The 14144-nt window shown below is 39.6% G+C and overlaps 14 non-coding genes across 14 annotated transcripts; all 14 read left to right on the top strand.

Moving 5' to 3' along the window:
* Positions 1 to 628: 628 nt before the first annotated feature.
* trnan-guu lies at positions 629 to 702 on the top strand. Its single transcript has one exon. It is a non-coding gene; the product is annotated as a tRNA-Asn (tRNA).
* Positions 703 to 1822: 1120 nt separating this feature from the next.
* On the top strand, positions 1823 to 1896 carry trnan-guu. Its single transcript has one exon. It is a non-coding gene; the product is annotated as a tRNA-Asn (tRNA).
* An 872-nt stretch (positions 1897 to 2768) lies between these two features.
* Positions 2769 to 2842, top strand: trnan-guu. The gene has a single exon. It is a non-coding gene; the product is annotated as a tRNA-Asn (tRNA).
* An 871-nt stretch (positions 2843 to 3713) lies between these two features.
* trnan-guu lies at positions 3714 to 3788 on the top strand. Its single transcript has one exon. It is a non-coding gene; the product is annotated as a tRNA-Asn (tRNA).
* An 871-nt stretch (positions 3789 to 4659) lies between these two features.
* trnan-guu lies at positions 4660 to 4733 on the top strand. Its single transcript has one exon. It is a non-coding gene; the product is annotated as a tRNA-Asn (tRNA).
* A 1129-nt stretch (positions 4734 to 5862) lies between these two features.
* On the top strand, positions 5863 to 5936 carry trnan-guu. Its single transcript has one exon. It is a non-coding gene; the product is annotated as a tRNA-Asn (tRNA).
* An 871-nt stretch (positions 5937 to 6807) lies between these two features.
* trnan-guu lies at positions 6808 to 6881 on the top strand. Its single transcript has one exon. It is a non-coding gene; the product is annotated as a tRNA-Asn (tRNA).
* Positions 6882 to 7751: 870 nt separating this feature from the next.
* trnan-guu lies at positions 7752 to 7825 on the top strand. Its single transcript has one exon. It is a non-coding gene; the product is annotated as a tRNA-Asn (tRNA).
* An 871-nt stretch (positions 7826 to 8696) lies between these two features.
* On the top strand, positions 8697 to 8770 carry trnan-guu. The gene has a single exon. It is a non-coding gene; the product is annotated as a tRNA-Asn (tRNA).
* A 1091-nt stretch (positions 8771 to 9861) lies between these two features.
* On the top strand, positions 9862 to 9935 carry trnan-guu. The gene has a single exon. It is a non-coding gene; the product is annotated as a tRNA-Asn (tRNA).
* An 872-nt stretch (positions 9936 to 10807) lies between these two features.
* trnan-guu lies at positions 10808 to 10881 on the top strand. Its single transcript has one exon. It is a non-coding gene; the product is annotated as a tRNA-Asn (tRNA).
* Positions 10882 to 11753: 872 nt separating this feature from the next.
* trnan-guu lies at positions 11754 to 11827 on the top strand. Its single transcript has one exon. It is a non-coding gene; the product is annotated as a tRNA-Asn (tRNA).
* An 871-nt stretch (positions 11828 to 12698) lies between these two features.
* On the top strand, positions 12699 to 12772 carry trnan-guu. The gene has a single exon. It is a non-coding gene; the product is annotated as a tRNA-Asn (tRNA).
* An 871-nt stretch (positions 12773 to 13643) lies between these two features.
* Positions 13644 to 13717, top strand: trnan-guu. The gene has a single exon. It is a non-coding gene; the product is annotated as a tRNA-Asn (tRNA).
* Positions 13718 to 14144: the final 427 nt, after the last annotated feature.

The raw sequence follows: 14144 nt of genomic DNA, 5'->3' as shown, positions 1-14144 counted from the left end.
ATACCTACTGGTAAAATGGCTGTCAATGGTCTCTGATCTTCTGTTACTCAATAGCTTGATCATTCTGTGTTCTCCAAGGAACATATAATTTATTCTTATTAATCTGGATAGTATGACAACGTAAATGATGTCAATCTGGCATGAATAACCTTAGCATTTATATTTATCTCGCGAGAAGGACAATGTTTGTTCAGTGTGTTTGTGTGTACATGTAGGCCTATATGCCATGAAAGTGACTAGCCACTTCATCATTCTTCCAGAGTCAGTCCCCTTATTATTTTGAATGGGCTTGGCGATTATATATTACATTTGTGAAAATGCAGTTGTTTAAAATATATATTTATCAGAATATATTTGAGATTGTGGCTGAATTTACTCCTGCCAGATGCCTTTCAATATAATGTTGCGCTGACGAACATTGCGCTACATTTTTGCCCTTTTAAGGCCATTCAAAAAGCTAACAAATATTAGAAAACTACAGGTCTACTTCCTTGAAAATGTTGCTGCACCTTCGATGCACGTTAACACAACCATTGGAACAAAGTGTTGTTGTTTCGTAAACTCCATGTACAGTTGGATGAGAGCACAAATGGCCAGCGATCAAGCGTCAGGGTCAAATACACCACAAGTCTCTGTGGCGCAATTGGTTAGCGCGTTAGACTGTTAATCTAAAGGTTGGTGGTTCGAGCCCACCCAGGGACGACAGTTCTCAGTTTGTTGTGCTCCATGATGTGGATATGACAAGTCTCTGTGGTGCAATTGGTTGGTGAGTTTGACTCTTAATTTAAAAGTTGGTGATTTGAGCCCACCCAGGATGCTGTCCTTCTGTTTCTAGTGATATGGAAGACCTTCCTGGCCTTACAGTAAGCTTGCTTTTGACCTGCTGTGTTTCCTGTTGTCACATGTGATTGGTGTGTTGTTGAACATGAAAGATGACAAGTTGCTATACCTACTGGTAAAATGGCTGTCAATGGTCTCTGATCTTCTGTTACTCAATAGCTTGATCATTCTGTGTTCTCCAAGGAACATATAATTTATTCTTATTAATCTGGATAGTATGACAACGTAAATGATGTCAATCTGGCATGAATAACCTTAGCATTTATATTTATCTCGCGAGAAGGACAATGTTTGTCCAGTGTGTTTCCTGTTGTCACATGTGATTGGGTTGTTGTTGAACATGAAAGATGACAAGTTGCTATACCTACTGGTAAAATCTGTCAATGGTCTCTGATCTTCTGTTACTCAATAGCTTGATCATTCTGTGTTCTCCAAGGAACATATAATTTCTTATTAATCTGGATAGTATGACAACGTAAATGATGTCAATCTGGCATGAATAACCTTAGCATTTATATTTATCTCGCGAGAAGGACAATGTTTGTCCAGTGTGTTTGTGTGTATATGTACGCCTATACGCCATGAAAGTGACTAGCCACTTCATCATTCTTCCAGAGTCAGTCCCCTTATTATTTTGAATGGCTTGGCGATTATATATTACATTTGTGAAAATGCAGTTGTTTAAAATATATATTTATCAGAATATATTTGAGATTGTGGCTGAATTTACTCCTGCCAGATGCCTTTCAATATAATGTTGCGCTGACGAACATTGCGCTACATTTTTGCCCTTTTAAGGCCATTCAAAAAGCTAACAAATATTAGAAAACTACAGGTCTACTTCCTTGAAAATGTTGCTGCACCTTCGATGCACGTTAACACAACCATTGGAACAAAGTGTTGTTGTTTCGTAAACTCCATGTACAGTTGGATGAGAGCACAAATGGCCAGCGATCAAGCGTCAGGGTCAAATACACCACAAGTCTCTGTGGCGCAATTGGTTAGCGCGTTAGACTGTTAATCTAAAGGTTGGTGGTTCGAGCCCACCCAGGGACGACAGTTCTCAGTTTGTTGTGCTCCATGATGTGGATATGACAAGTCTCTGTGGTGCAATTGGTTGGTGAGTTTGACTCTTAATTTAAAAGTTGGTGATTTGAGCCCACCCAGGAATGCTGTCTCTCTGTTTCTAGTGATATGGAAGACCTTCCTGGCCTTACAGTAAGCTTGCTTTTGACCTGCTGTGTTTCCTGTTGTCACATGTGATTGGTGTGTTGTTGAACATGAAAGATGACAAGTTGCTATACCTACTGGTAAAATGGCTGTCAATGGTCTCTGATCTTCTGTTACTCAATAGCTTGATCATTCTGTGTTCTCCAAGGAACATATAATTTATTCTTATTAATCTGGATAGTATGACAACGTAAATGATGTCAATCTGGCATGAATAACCTTAGCATTTATATTTATCTCGCGAGAAGGACAATGTTTGTCCAGTGTGTTTGTGTGTATATGTACGCCTATACGCCATGAAAGTGACTAGCCACTTCATCATTCTTCCAGAGTCAGTCCCCTTATTATTTTGAATGGGCTTGGCGATTATATATTACATTTGTGAAAATGCAGTTGTTTAAAATATATATTTATCAGAATATATTTGAGATTGTGGCTGAATTTACTCCTGCCAGATGCCTTTCAATATAATGTTGCGCTGACGAACATTGCGCTACATTTTTGCCCTTTTAAGGCCATTCAAAAAGCTAACAAATATTAGAAAACTACAGGTCTACTTCCTTGAAAATGTTGCTGCACCTTCGATGCACGTTAACACAACCATTGGAACAAAGTGTTGTTGTTTCGTAAACTCCATGTACAGTTGGATGAGAGCACAAATGGCCAGCGATCAAGCGTCAGGGTCAAATACACCACAAGTCTCTGTGGCGCAATTGGTTAGCGCGTTAGACTGTTAATCTAAAGGTTGGTGGTTCGAGCCCACCCAGGGACGACAGTTCTCAGTTTGTTGTGCTCCATGATGTGGATATGACAAGTCTCTGTGGTGCAATTGGTTGGTGAGTTTGACTCTTAATTTAAAAGTTGGTGATTTGAGCCCACCCAGGGATGCTGTCCTTCTGTTTCTAGTGATATGGAAGACCTTCCTGGCCTTACAGTAAGCTTGCTTTTGACCTGCTGTGTTTCCTGTTGTCACATGTGATTGGTGTGTTGTTGAACATGAAAGATGACAAGTTGCTATACCTACTGGTAAAATGGCTGTCAATGGTCTCTGATCTTCTGTTACTCAATAGCTTGATCATTCTGTGTTCTCCAAGGAACATATAATTTATTCTTATTAATCTGGATAGTATGACAACGTAAATGATGTCAATCTGGCATGAATAACCTTAGCATTTATATTTATCTCGCGAGAAGGACAATGTTTGTCCAGTGTGTTTGTGTGTATATGTACGCCTATACGCCATGAAAGTGACTAGCCACTTCATCATTCTTCCAGAGTCAGTCCCCTTATTATTTTGAATGGGCTTGGCGATTATATATTACATTTGTGAAAATGCAGTTGTTTAAAATATATATTTATCAGAATATATTTGAGATTGTGGCTGAATTTACTCCTGCCAGATGCCTTTCAATATAATGTTGCGCTGACGAACATTGCGCTACATTTTTGCCCTTTTAAGGCCATTCAAAAAGCTAACAAATATTAGAAAACTACAGGTCTACTTCCTTGAAAATGTTGCTGCACCTTCGATGCACGTTAACACAACCATTGGAACAAAGTGTTGTTGTTTCGTAAACTCCATGTACAGTTGGATGAGAGCACAAATGGCCAGCGATCAAGCGTCAGGGTCAAATACACCACAAGTCTCTGTGGCGCAATTGGTTAGCGCGTTAGACTGTTAATCTAAAGGTTGGTGGTTCGAGCCCACCCAGGACTACAGTTCTCAGTTTGTTGTGCTCCATGATGTGGATATGACAAGTCTCTGTGGTGCAATTGGTTGGTGAGTTTGACTCTTAATTTAAAAGTTGGTGATTTGAGCCCACCCAGGAATGCTGTCTCTCTGTTTCTAGTGATATGGAAGACCTTCCTGGCCTTACAGTAAGCTTGCTTTTGACCTGCTGTGTTTCCTGTTGTCACATGTGATTGGTGTGTTGTTGAACATGAAAGATGACAAGTTGCTATACCTACTGGTAAAATGGCTGTCAATGGTCTCTGATCTTCTGTTACTCAATAGCTTGATCATTCTGTGTTCTCCAAGGAACATATAATTTATTCTTATTAATCTGGATAGTATGACAACGTAAATGATGTCAATCTGGCATGAATAACCTTAGCATTTATATTTATCTCGCGAGAAGGACAATGTTTGTCCAGTGTGTTTGTGTGTATATGTACGCCTATACGCCATGAAAGTGACTAGCCACTTCATCATTCTTCCAGAGTCAGTCCCCTTATTATTTTGAATGGGCTTGGCGATTATATATTACATTTGTGAAAATGCAGTTGTTTAAAATATATATTTATCAGAATATATTTGAGATTGTGGCTGAATTTACTCCTGCCAGATGCCTTTCAATATAATGTTGCGCTGACGAACATTGCGCTACATTTTTGCCCTTTTAAGGCCATTCAAAAAGCTAACAAATATTAGAAAACTACAGGTCTACTTCCTTGAAAATGTTGCTGCACCTTCGATGCACGTTAACACAACCATTGGAACAAAGTGTTGTTGTTTCGTAAACTCCATGTACAGTTGGATGAGAGCACAAATGGCCAGCGATCAAGCGTCAGGGTCAAATACACCACAAGTCTCTGTGGCGCAATTGGTTAGCGCGTTAGACTGTTAATCTAAAGGTTGGTGGTTCGAGCCCACCCAGGGACGACAGTTCTCAGTTTGTTGTGCTCCATGATGTGGATATGACAAGTCTCTGTGGTGCAATTGGTTGGTGAGTTTGACTCTTAATTTAAAAGTTGGTGATTTGAGCCCACCCAGGAATGCTGTCTCTCTGTTTCTAGTGATATGGAAGACCTTCCTGGCCTTACAGTAAGCTTGCTTTTGACCTGCTGTGTTTCCTGTTGTCACATGTGATTGGTGTGTTGTTGAACATGAAAGATGACAAGTTGCTATACCTACTGGTAAAATGGCTGTCAATGGTCTCTGATCTTCTGTTACTCAATAGCTTGATCATTCTGTGTTCTGAACATATAATTTATTCTTATTAATCTGGATAGTATGACAAGTAAATGATGTCAATCTGGCATGAATAACCTTAGCATTTATATTTATCTCGCGAGAAGGACAATGTTTGTCCAGTGCTTTTGTTTGTTTCCTGTTGTCACATGTGATTGGGTTGTTGTTGAACATGAAAGATGACAAGTTGCTATTACCTACTGGTAAAATGGCTGTCAATGGTCTCTGATCTTCTGTTACTCAATAGCTTGATCATTCTGTGTTCTCCAAGGAACATATAATTTATTCTTATTAATCTGGATAGTATGACAACGTAAATGATGTCAATCTGGCATGAATAACCTTAGCATTTATATTTATCTTCGAGAAGGACAATGTTTGTTCAGTGTGTTTGTGTGTATATGTACGCCTATACGCCATGAAAGTGACTAGCCACTTCATCATTCTTCCAGAGTCAGTCCCCTTATTATTTTGAATGGGCTTGGCGATTATATATTACATTTGTGAAAATGCAGTTGTTTAAAATATATATTTATCAGAATATATTTGAGATTGTGGCTGAATTTACTCCTGCCAGATGCCTTTCAATATAATGTTGCGCTGACGAACATTGCGCTACATTTTTGCCCTTTTAAGGCCATTCAAAAAGCTAACAAATATTAGAAAACTACAGGTCTACTTCCTTGAAAATGTTGCTGCACCTTCGATGCACGTTAACACAACCATTGGAACAAAGTGTTGTTGTTTCGTAAACTCCATGTACAGTTGGATGAGAGCACAAATGGCCAGCGATCAAGCGTCAGGGTCAAATACACCACAAGTCTCTGTGGCGCAATTGGTTAGCGCGTTAGACTGTTAATCTAAAGGTTGGTGGTTCGAGCCCACCCAGGGACGACAGTTCTCAGTTTGTTGTGCTCCATGATGTGGATATGACAAGTCTCTGTGGTGCAATTGGTTGGTGAGTTTGACTCTTAATTTAAAAGTTGGTGATTTGAGCCCACCCAGGGATGCTGTCTCTCTGTTTCTAGTGATATGGAAGACCTTCCTGGCCTTACAGTAAGCTTGCTTTTGACCTGCTGTGTTTCCTGTTGTCACATGTGATTGGTGTGTTGTTGAACATGAAAGATGACAAGTTGCTATACCTACTGGTAAAATGGCTGTCAATGGTCTCTGATCTTCTGTTACTCAATAGCTTGATCATTCTGTGTTCTCCAAGGAACATATAATTTATTCTTATTAATCTGGATAGTATGACAACGTAAATGATGTCAATCTGGCATGAATAACCTTAGCATTTATATTTATCTCGCGAGAAGGACAATGTTTGTCCAGTGTGTTTGTGTGTATATGTACGCCTATACGCCATGAAAGTGACTAGCCACTTCATCATTCTTCCAGAGTCAGTCCCCTTATTATTTTGAATGGGCTTGGCGATTATATATTACATTTGTGAAAATGCAGTTGTTTAAAATATATATTTATCAGAATATATTTGAGATTGTGGCTGAATTTACTCCTGCCAGATGCCTTTCAATATAATGTTGCGCTGACGAACATTGCGCTACATTTTTGCCCTTTTAAGGCCATTCAAAAAGCTAACAAATATTAGAAAACTACAGGTCTACTTCCTTGAAAATGTTGCTGCACCTTCGATGCACGTTAACACAACCATTGGAACAAAGTGTTGTTGTTTCGTAAACTCCATGTACAGTTGGATGAGAGCAAAATGGCCAGCGATCAAGCGTCAGGGTCAAATACACCACAAGTCTCTGTGGCGCAATTGGTTAGCGCGTTAGACTGTTAATCTAAAGGTTGGTGGTTCGAGCCCACCCAGGGACGACAGTTCTCAGTTTGTTGTGCTCCATGATGTGGATATGACAAGTCTCTGTGGTGCAATTGGTTGGTGAGTTTGACTCTTAATTTAAAAGTTGGTGATTTGAGCCCACCCAGGATGCTGTCTTCTGTTTCTAGTGATATGGAAGACCTTCCTGGCCTTACAGTAAGCTTGCTTTTGACCTGCTGTGTTTCCTGTTGTCACATGTGATTGGTGTGTTGTTGAACATGAAAGATGACAAGTTGCTATACCTACTGGTAAAATGGCTGTCAATGGTCTCTGATCTTCTGTTACTCAATAGCTTGATCATTCTGTGTTCTCCAAGGAACATATAATTTATTCTTATTAATCTGGATAGTATGACAACGTAAATGATGTCAATCTGGCATGAATAACCTTAGCATTTATATTTATCTCGCGAGAAGGACAATGTTTGTCCAGTGTGTTTGTGTGTATATGTACGCCTATACGCCATGAAAGTGACTAGCCACTTCATCATTCTTCCAGAGTCAGTCCCCTTATTATTTTGAATGGGCTTGGCGATTATATATTACATTTGTGAAAATGCAGTTGTTTAAAATATATATTTATCAGAATATATTTGAGATTGTGGCTGAATTTACTCCTGCCAGATGCCTTTCAATATAATGTTGCGCTGACGAACATTGCGCTACATTTTTGCCCTTTTAAGGCCATTCAAAAAGCTAACAAATATTAGAAAACTACAGGTCTACTTCCTTGAAAATGTTGCTGCACCTTCGATGCACGTTAACACAACCATTGGAACAAAGTGTTGTTGTTTCGTAAACTCCATGTACAGTTGGATGAGAGCACAAATGGCCAGCGATCAAGCGTCAGGGTCAAATACACCACAAGTCTCTGTGGCGCAATTGGTTAGCGCGTTAGACTGTTAATCTAAAGGTTGGTGGTTCGAGCCCACCCAGGGACGACAGTTCTCAGTTTGTTGTGCTCCATGATGTGGATATGACAAGTCTCTGTGGTGCAATTGGTTGGTGAGTTTGACTCTTAATTTAAAAGTTGGTGATTTGAGCCCACCCAGGAATGCTGTCTCTCTGTTTCTAGTGATATGGAAGACCTTCCTGGCCTTACAGTAAGCTTGCTTTTGACCTGCTGTGTTTCCTGTTGTCACATGTGATTGGTGTGTTGTTGAACATGAAAGATGACAAGTTGCTATACCTACTGGTAAAATGGCTGTCAATGGTCTCTGATCTTCTGTTACTCAATAGCTTGATCATTCTGTGTTCTCCAAGGAACATATAATTTATTCTTATTAATCTGGATAGTATGACAACGTAAATGATGTCAATCTGGCATGAATAACCTTAGCATTTATATTTATCTCGCGAGAAGGACAATGTTTGTCCAGTGTGTTTGTGTGTATATGTACGCCTATACGCCATGAAAGTGACTAGCCACTTCATCATTCTTCCAGAGTCAGTCCCCTTATTATTTTGAATGGCTTGGCGATTATATATTACATTTGTGAAAATGCAGTTGTTTAAAATATATATTTATCAGAATATATTTGAGATTGTGGCTGAATTTACTCCTGCCAGATGCCTTTCAATATAATGTTGCGCTGACGAACATTGCGCTACATTTTTGCCCTTTTAAGGCCATTCAAAAAGCTAACAAATATTAGAAAACTACAGGTCTACTTCCTTGAAAATGTTGCTGCACCTTCGATGCACGTTAACACAACCATTGGAACAAAGTGTTGTTGTTTCGTAAACTCCATGTACAGTTGGATGAGAGCACAAATGGCCAGCGATCAAGCGTCAGGGTCAAATACACCACAAGTCTCTGTGGCGCAATTGGTTAGCGCGTTAGACTGTTAATCTAAAGGTTGGTGGTTCGAGCCCACCGGACGACAGTTCTCAGTTTGTTGTGCTCCATGATGTGGATATGACAAGTCTCTGTGGTGCAATTGGTTGGTGAGTTTGACTCTTAATTTAAAAGTTGGTGATTTGAGCCCACCCAGGATGCTGTCTTCTGTTTCTAGTGATATGGAAGACCTTCCTGGCCTTACAGTAAGCTTGCTTTTGACCTGCTGTGTTTCCTGTTGTCACATGTGATTGGTGTGTTGTTGAACATGAAAGATGACAAGTTGCTATACCTACTGGTAAAATGGCTGTCAATGGTCTCTGATCTTCTGTTACTCAATAGCTTGATCATTCTGTGTTCTCCAAGGAACATATAATTTATTCTTATTAATCTGGATAGTATGACAACGTAAATGATGTCAATCTGGCATGAATAACCTTAGCATTTATATTTATCTTGAGAAGGACAATGTTTGTCCAGTGTGTTTGTGTGTCACATGTGATTGGTAGGTTGCTATACCTACTGGTAAAATGGCTGTCAATGGTCTCTGATCTTCTGTTACTCAATAGCTTGATCATTCTGTGTTCTCCAAGGAACATATAATTTATTCTTATTAATCTGGATAGTATGACAACGTAAATGATGTCAATCTGGCATGAATAACCTTAGCATTTATATTTATCTCGCGAGAAGGACAATGTTTGTCCAGTGTGTTTGTGTGTACATGTAGGCCTATACGCCATGAAAGTGACTAGCCACTTCATCATTCTTCCAGAGTCAGTCCCCTTATTATTTTGAATGGCTTGGCGATTATATATTACATTTGTGAAAATGCAGTTGTTTAAAATATATATTTATCAGAATATATTTGAGATTGTGGCTGAATTTACTCCTGCCAGATGCCTTTCAATATAATGTTGCGCTGACGAACATTGCGCTACATTTTTGCCCTTTTAAGGCCATTCAAAAAGCTAACAAATAAGAAAACTACAGGTCTACTTCCTTGAAAATGTTGCTGCACCTTCGATGCACGTTAACACAACCATTGGAACAAAGTGTTGTTGTTTCGTAAACTCCATGTACAGTTGGATGAGAGCACAAATGGCCAGCGATCAAGCGTCAGGGTCAAATACACCACAAGTCTCTGTGGCGCAATTGGTTAGCGCGTTAGACTGTTAATCTAAAGGTTGGTGGTTCGAGCCCACCCAGGGACGACAGTTCTCAGTTTGTTGTGCTCCATGATGTGGATATGACAAGTCTCTGTGGTGCAATTGGTTGGTGAGTTTGACTCTTAATTTAAAAGTTGGTGATTTGAGCCCACCCAGGGATGCTGTCCTTCTGTTTCTAGTGATATGGAAGACCTTCCTGGCCTTACAGTAAGCTTGCTTTTGACCTGCTGTGTTTCCTGTTGTCACATGTGATTGGTGTGTTGTTGAACATGAAAGATGACAAGTTGCTATACCTACTGGTAAAATGGCTGTCAATGGTCTCTGATCTTCTGTTACTCAATAGCTTGATCATTCTGTGTTCTCCAAGGAACATATAATTTATTCTTATTAATCTGGATAGTATGACAACGTAAATGATGTCAATCTGGCATGAATAACCTTAGCATTTATATTTATCTCGCGAGAAGGACAATGTTTGTCCAGTGTGTTTGTGTGTATATGTACGCCTATACGCCATGAAAGTGACTAGCCACTTCATCATTCTTCCAGAGTCAGTCCCCTTATTATTTTGAATGGGCTTGGCGATTATATATTACATTTGTGAAAATGCAGTTGTTTAAAATATATATTTATCAGAATATATTTGAGATTGTGGCTGAATTTACTCCTGCCAGATGCCTTTCAATATAATGTTGCGCTGACGAACATTGCGCTACATTTTTGCCCTTTTAAGGCCATTCAAAAAGCTAACAAATATTAGAAAACTACAGGTCTACTTCCTTGAAAATGTTGCTGCACCTTCGATGCACGTTAACACAACCATTGGAACAAAGTGTTGTTGTTTCGTAAACTCCATGTACAGTTGGATGAGAGCACAAATGGCCAGCGATCAAGCGTCAGGGTCAAATACACCACAAGTCTCTGTGGCGCAATTGGTTAGCGCGTTAGACTGTTAATCTAAAGGTTGGTGGTTCGAGCCCACCCAGGGACGACAGTTCTCAGTTTGTTGTGCTCCATGATGTGGATATGACAAGTCTCTGTGGTGCAATTGGTTGGTGAGTTTGACTCTTAATTTAAAAGTTGGTGATTTGAGCCCACCCAGGAATGCTGTCTCTCTGTTTCTAGTGATATGGAAGACCTTCCTGGCCTTACAGTAAGCTTGCTTTTGACCTGCTGTGTTTCCTGTTGTCACATGTGATTGGTGTGTTGTTGAACATGAAAGATGACAAGTTGCTATACCTACTGGTAAAATGGCTGTCAATGGTCTCTGATCTTCTGTTACTCAATAGCTTGATCATTCTGTGTTCTCCAAGGAACATATAATTTATTCTTATTAATCTGGATAGTATGACAACGTAAATGATGTCAATCTGGCATGAATAACCTTAGCATTTATATTTATCTCGCGAGAAGGACAATGTTTGTCCAGTGTGTTTGTGTGTATATGTACGCCTATACGCCATGAAAGTGACTAGCCACTTCATCATTCTTCCAGAGTCAGTCCCCTTATTATTTTGAATGGGCTTGGCGATTATATATTACATTTGTGAAAATGCAGTTGTTTAAAATATATATTTATCAGAATATATTTGAGATTGTGGCTGAATTTACTCCTGCCAGATGCCTTTCAATATAATGTTGCGCTGACGAACATTGCGCTACATTTTTGCCCTTTTAAGGCCATTCAAAAAGCTAACAAATATTAGAAAACTACAGGTCTACTTCCTTGAAAATGTTGCTGCACCTTCGATGCACGTTAACACAACCATTGGAACAAAGTGTTGTTGTTTCGTAAACTCCATGTACAGTTGGATGAGAGCACAAATGGCCAGCGATCAAGCGTCAGGGTCAAATACACCACAAGTCTCTGTGGCGCAATTGGTTAGCGCGTTAGACTGTTAATCTAAAGGTTGGTGGTTCGAGCCCACCCAGGGACGACAGTTCTCAGTTTGTTGTGCTCCATGATGTGGATATGACAAGTCTCTGTGGTGCAATTGGTTGGTGAGTTTGACTCTTAATTTAAAAGTTGGTGATTTGAGCCCACCCAGGGATGCTGTCTTCTGTTTCTAGTGATATGGAAGACCTTCCTGGCCTTACAGTAAGCTTGCTTTTGACCTGCTGTGTTTCCTGTTGTCACATGTGATTGGTGTGTTGTTGAACATGAAAGATGACAAGTTGCTATACCTACTGGTAAAATGGCTGTCAATGGTCTCTGATCTTCTGTTACTCAATAGCTTGATCATTCTGTGTTCTCCAAGGAACATATAATTTATTCTTATTAATCTGGATAGTATGACAACGTAAATGATGTCAATCTGGCATGAATAACCTTAGCATTTATATTTATCTCGCGAGAAGGACAATGTTTGTCCAGTGTGTTTGTGTGTATATGTACGCCTATACGCCATGAAAGTGACTAGCCACTTCATCATTCTTCCAGAGTCAGTCCCCTTATTATTTTGAATGGGCTTGGCGATTATATATTACATTTGTGAAAATGCAGTTGTTTAAAATATATATTTATCAGAATATATTTGAGATTGTGGCTGAATTTACTCCTGCCAGATGCCTTTCAATATAATGTTGCGCTGACGAACATTGCGCTACATTTTTGCCCTTTTAAGGCCATTCAAAAAGCTAACAAATATTAGAAAACTACAGGTCTACTTCCTTGAAAATGTTGCTGCACCTTCGATGCACGTTAACACAACCATTGGAACAAAGTGTTGTTGTTTCGTAAACTCCATGTACAGTTGGATGAGAGCACAAATGGCCAGCGATCAAGCGTCAGGGTCAAATACACCACAAGTCTCTGTGGCGCAATTGGTTAGCGCGTTAGACTGTTAATCTAAAGGTTGGTGGTTCGAGCCCACCCAGGGACGACAGTTCTCAGTTTGTTGTGCTCCATGATGTGGATATGACAAGTCTCTGTGGTGCAATTGGTTGGTGAGTTTGACTCTTAATTTAAAAGTTGGTGATTTGAGCCCACCCAGGATGCTGTCTCTCTGTTTCTAGTGATATGGAAGACCTTCCTGGCCTTACAGTAAGCTTGCTTTTGACCTGCTGTGTTTCCTGTTGTCACATGTGATTGGTGTGTTGTTGAACATGAAAGATGACAAGTTGCTATACCTACTGGTAAAATGGCTGTCAATGGTCTCTGATCTTCTGTTACTCAATAGCTTGATCATTCTGTGTTCTCCAAGGAACATATAATTTATTCTTATTAATCTGGATAGTATGACAACGTAAATGATGTCAATCTGGCATGAATAACCTTAGCATTTATATTTATCTCGCGAGAAGGACAATGTTTGTCCAGTGTGTTTGTGTGTATATGTACGCCTATACGCCATGAAAGTGACTAGCCACTTCATCATTCTTCCAGAGTCAGTCCCCTTATTATTTTGAATGGGCTTGGCGATTATATATTACATTTGTGAAAATGCAGTTGTTTAAAATATATATTTATCAGAATATATTTGAGATTGTGGCTGAATTTACTCCTGCCAGATGCCTTTCAATATAATGTTGCGCTGACGAACATTGCGCTACATTTTTGCCCTTTTAAGGCCATTCAAAAAGCTAACAAATATTAGAAAACTACAGGTCTACTTCCTTGAAAATGTTGCTGCACCTTCGATGCACGTTAACACAACCATTGGAACAAAGTGTTGTTGTTTCGTAAACTCCATGTACAGTTGGATGAGAGCACAAATGGCCAGCGATCAAGCGTCAGGGTCAAATACACCACAAGTCTCTGTGGCGCAATTGGTTAGCGCGTTAGACTGTTAATCTAAAGGTTGGTGGTTCGAGCCCACCCAGGGACGACAGTTCTCAGTTTGTTGTGCTCCATGATGTGGATATGACAAGTCTCTGTGGTGCAATTGGTTGGTGAGTTTGACTCTTAATTTAAAAGTTGGTGATTTGAGCCCACCCAGGAATGCTGTCTCTCTGTTTCTAGTGATATGGAAGACCTTCCTGGCCTTACAGTAAGCTTGCTTTTGACCTGCTGTGTTTCCTGTTGTCACATGTGATTGGTGTGTTGTTGAACATGAAAGATGACAAGTTGCTATACCTACTGGTAAAATGGCTGTCAATGGTCTCTGATCTTCTGTTACTCAATAGCTTGATCATTCTGTGTTCTCCAAGGAACATATAATTTATTCTTATTAATCTGGATAGTATGACAACGTAAATGATGTCAATCTGGCATGAATAACCTTAGTATTTATAGTTATCTCGCGAGAAGGACAA

The sequence above is a fragment of the Oncorhynchus gorbuscha genome, linkage group LG25, assembly GCF_021184085.1.
Source record: "Oncorhynchus gorbuscha isolate QuinsamMale2020 ecotype Even-year linkage group LG25, OgorEven_v1.0, whole genome shotgun sequence".
Classification (NCBI taxonomy): domain Eukaryota; kingdom Metazoa; phylum Chordata; class Actinopteri; order Salmoniformes; family Salmonidae; genus Oncorhynchus; species Oncorhynchus gorbuscha.
The sequence above is the reverse complement of the archived record's forward strand: the minus strand, read 5'-3'. Positions and strand labels throughout refer to the sequence as shown.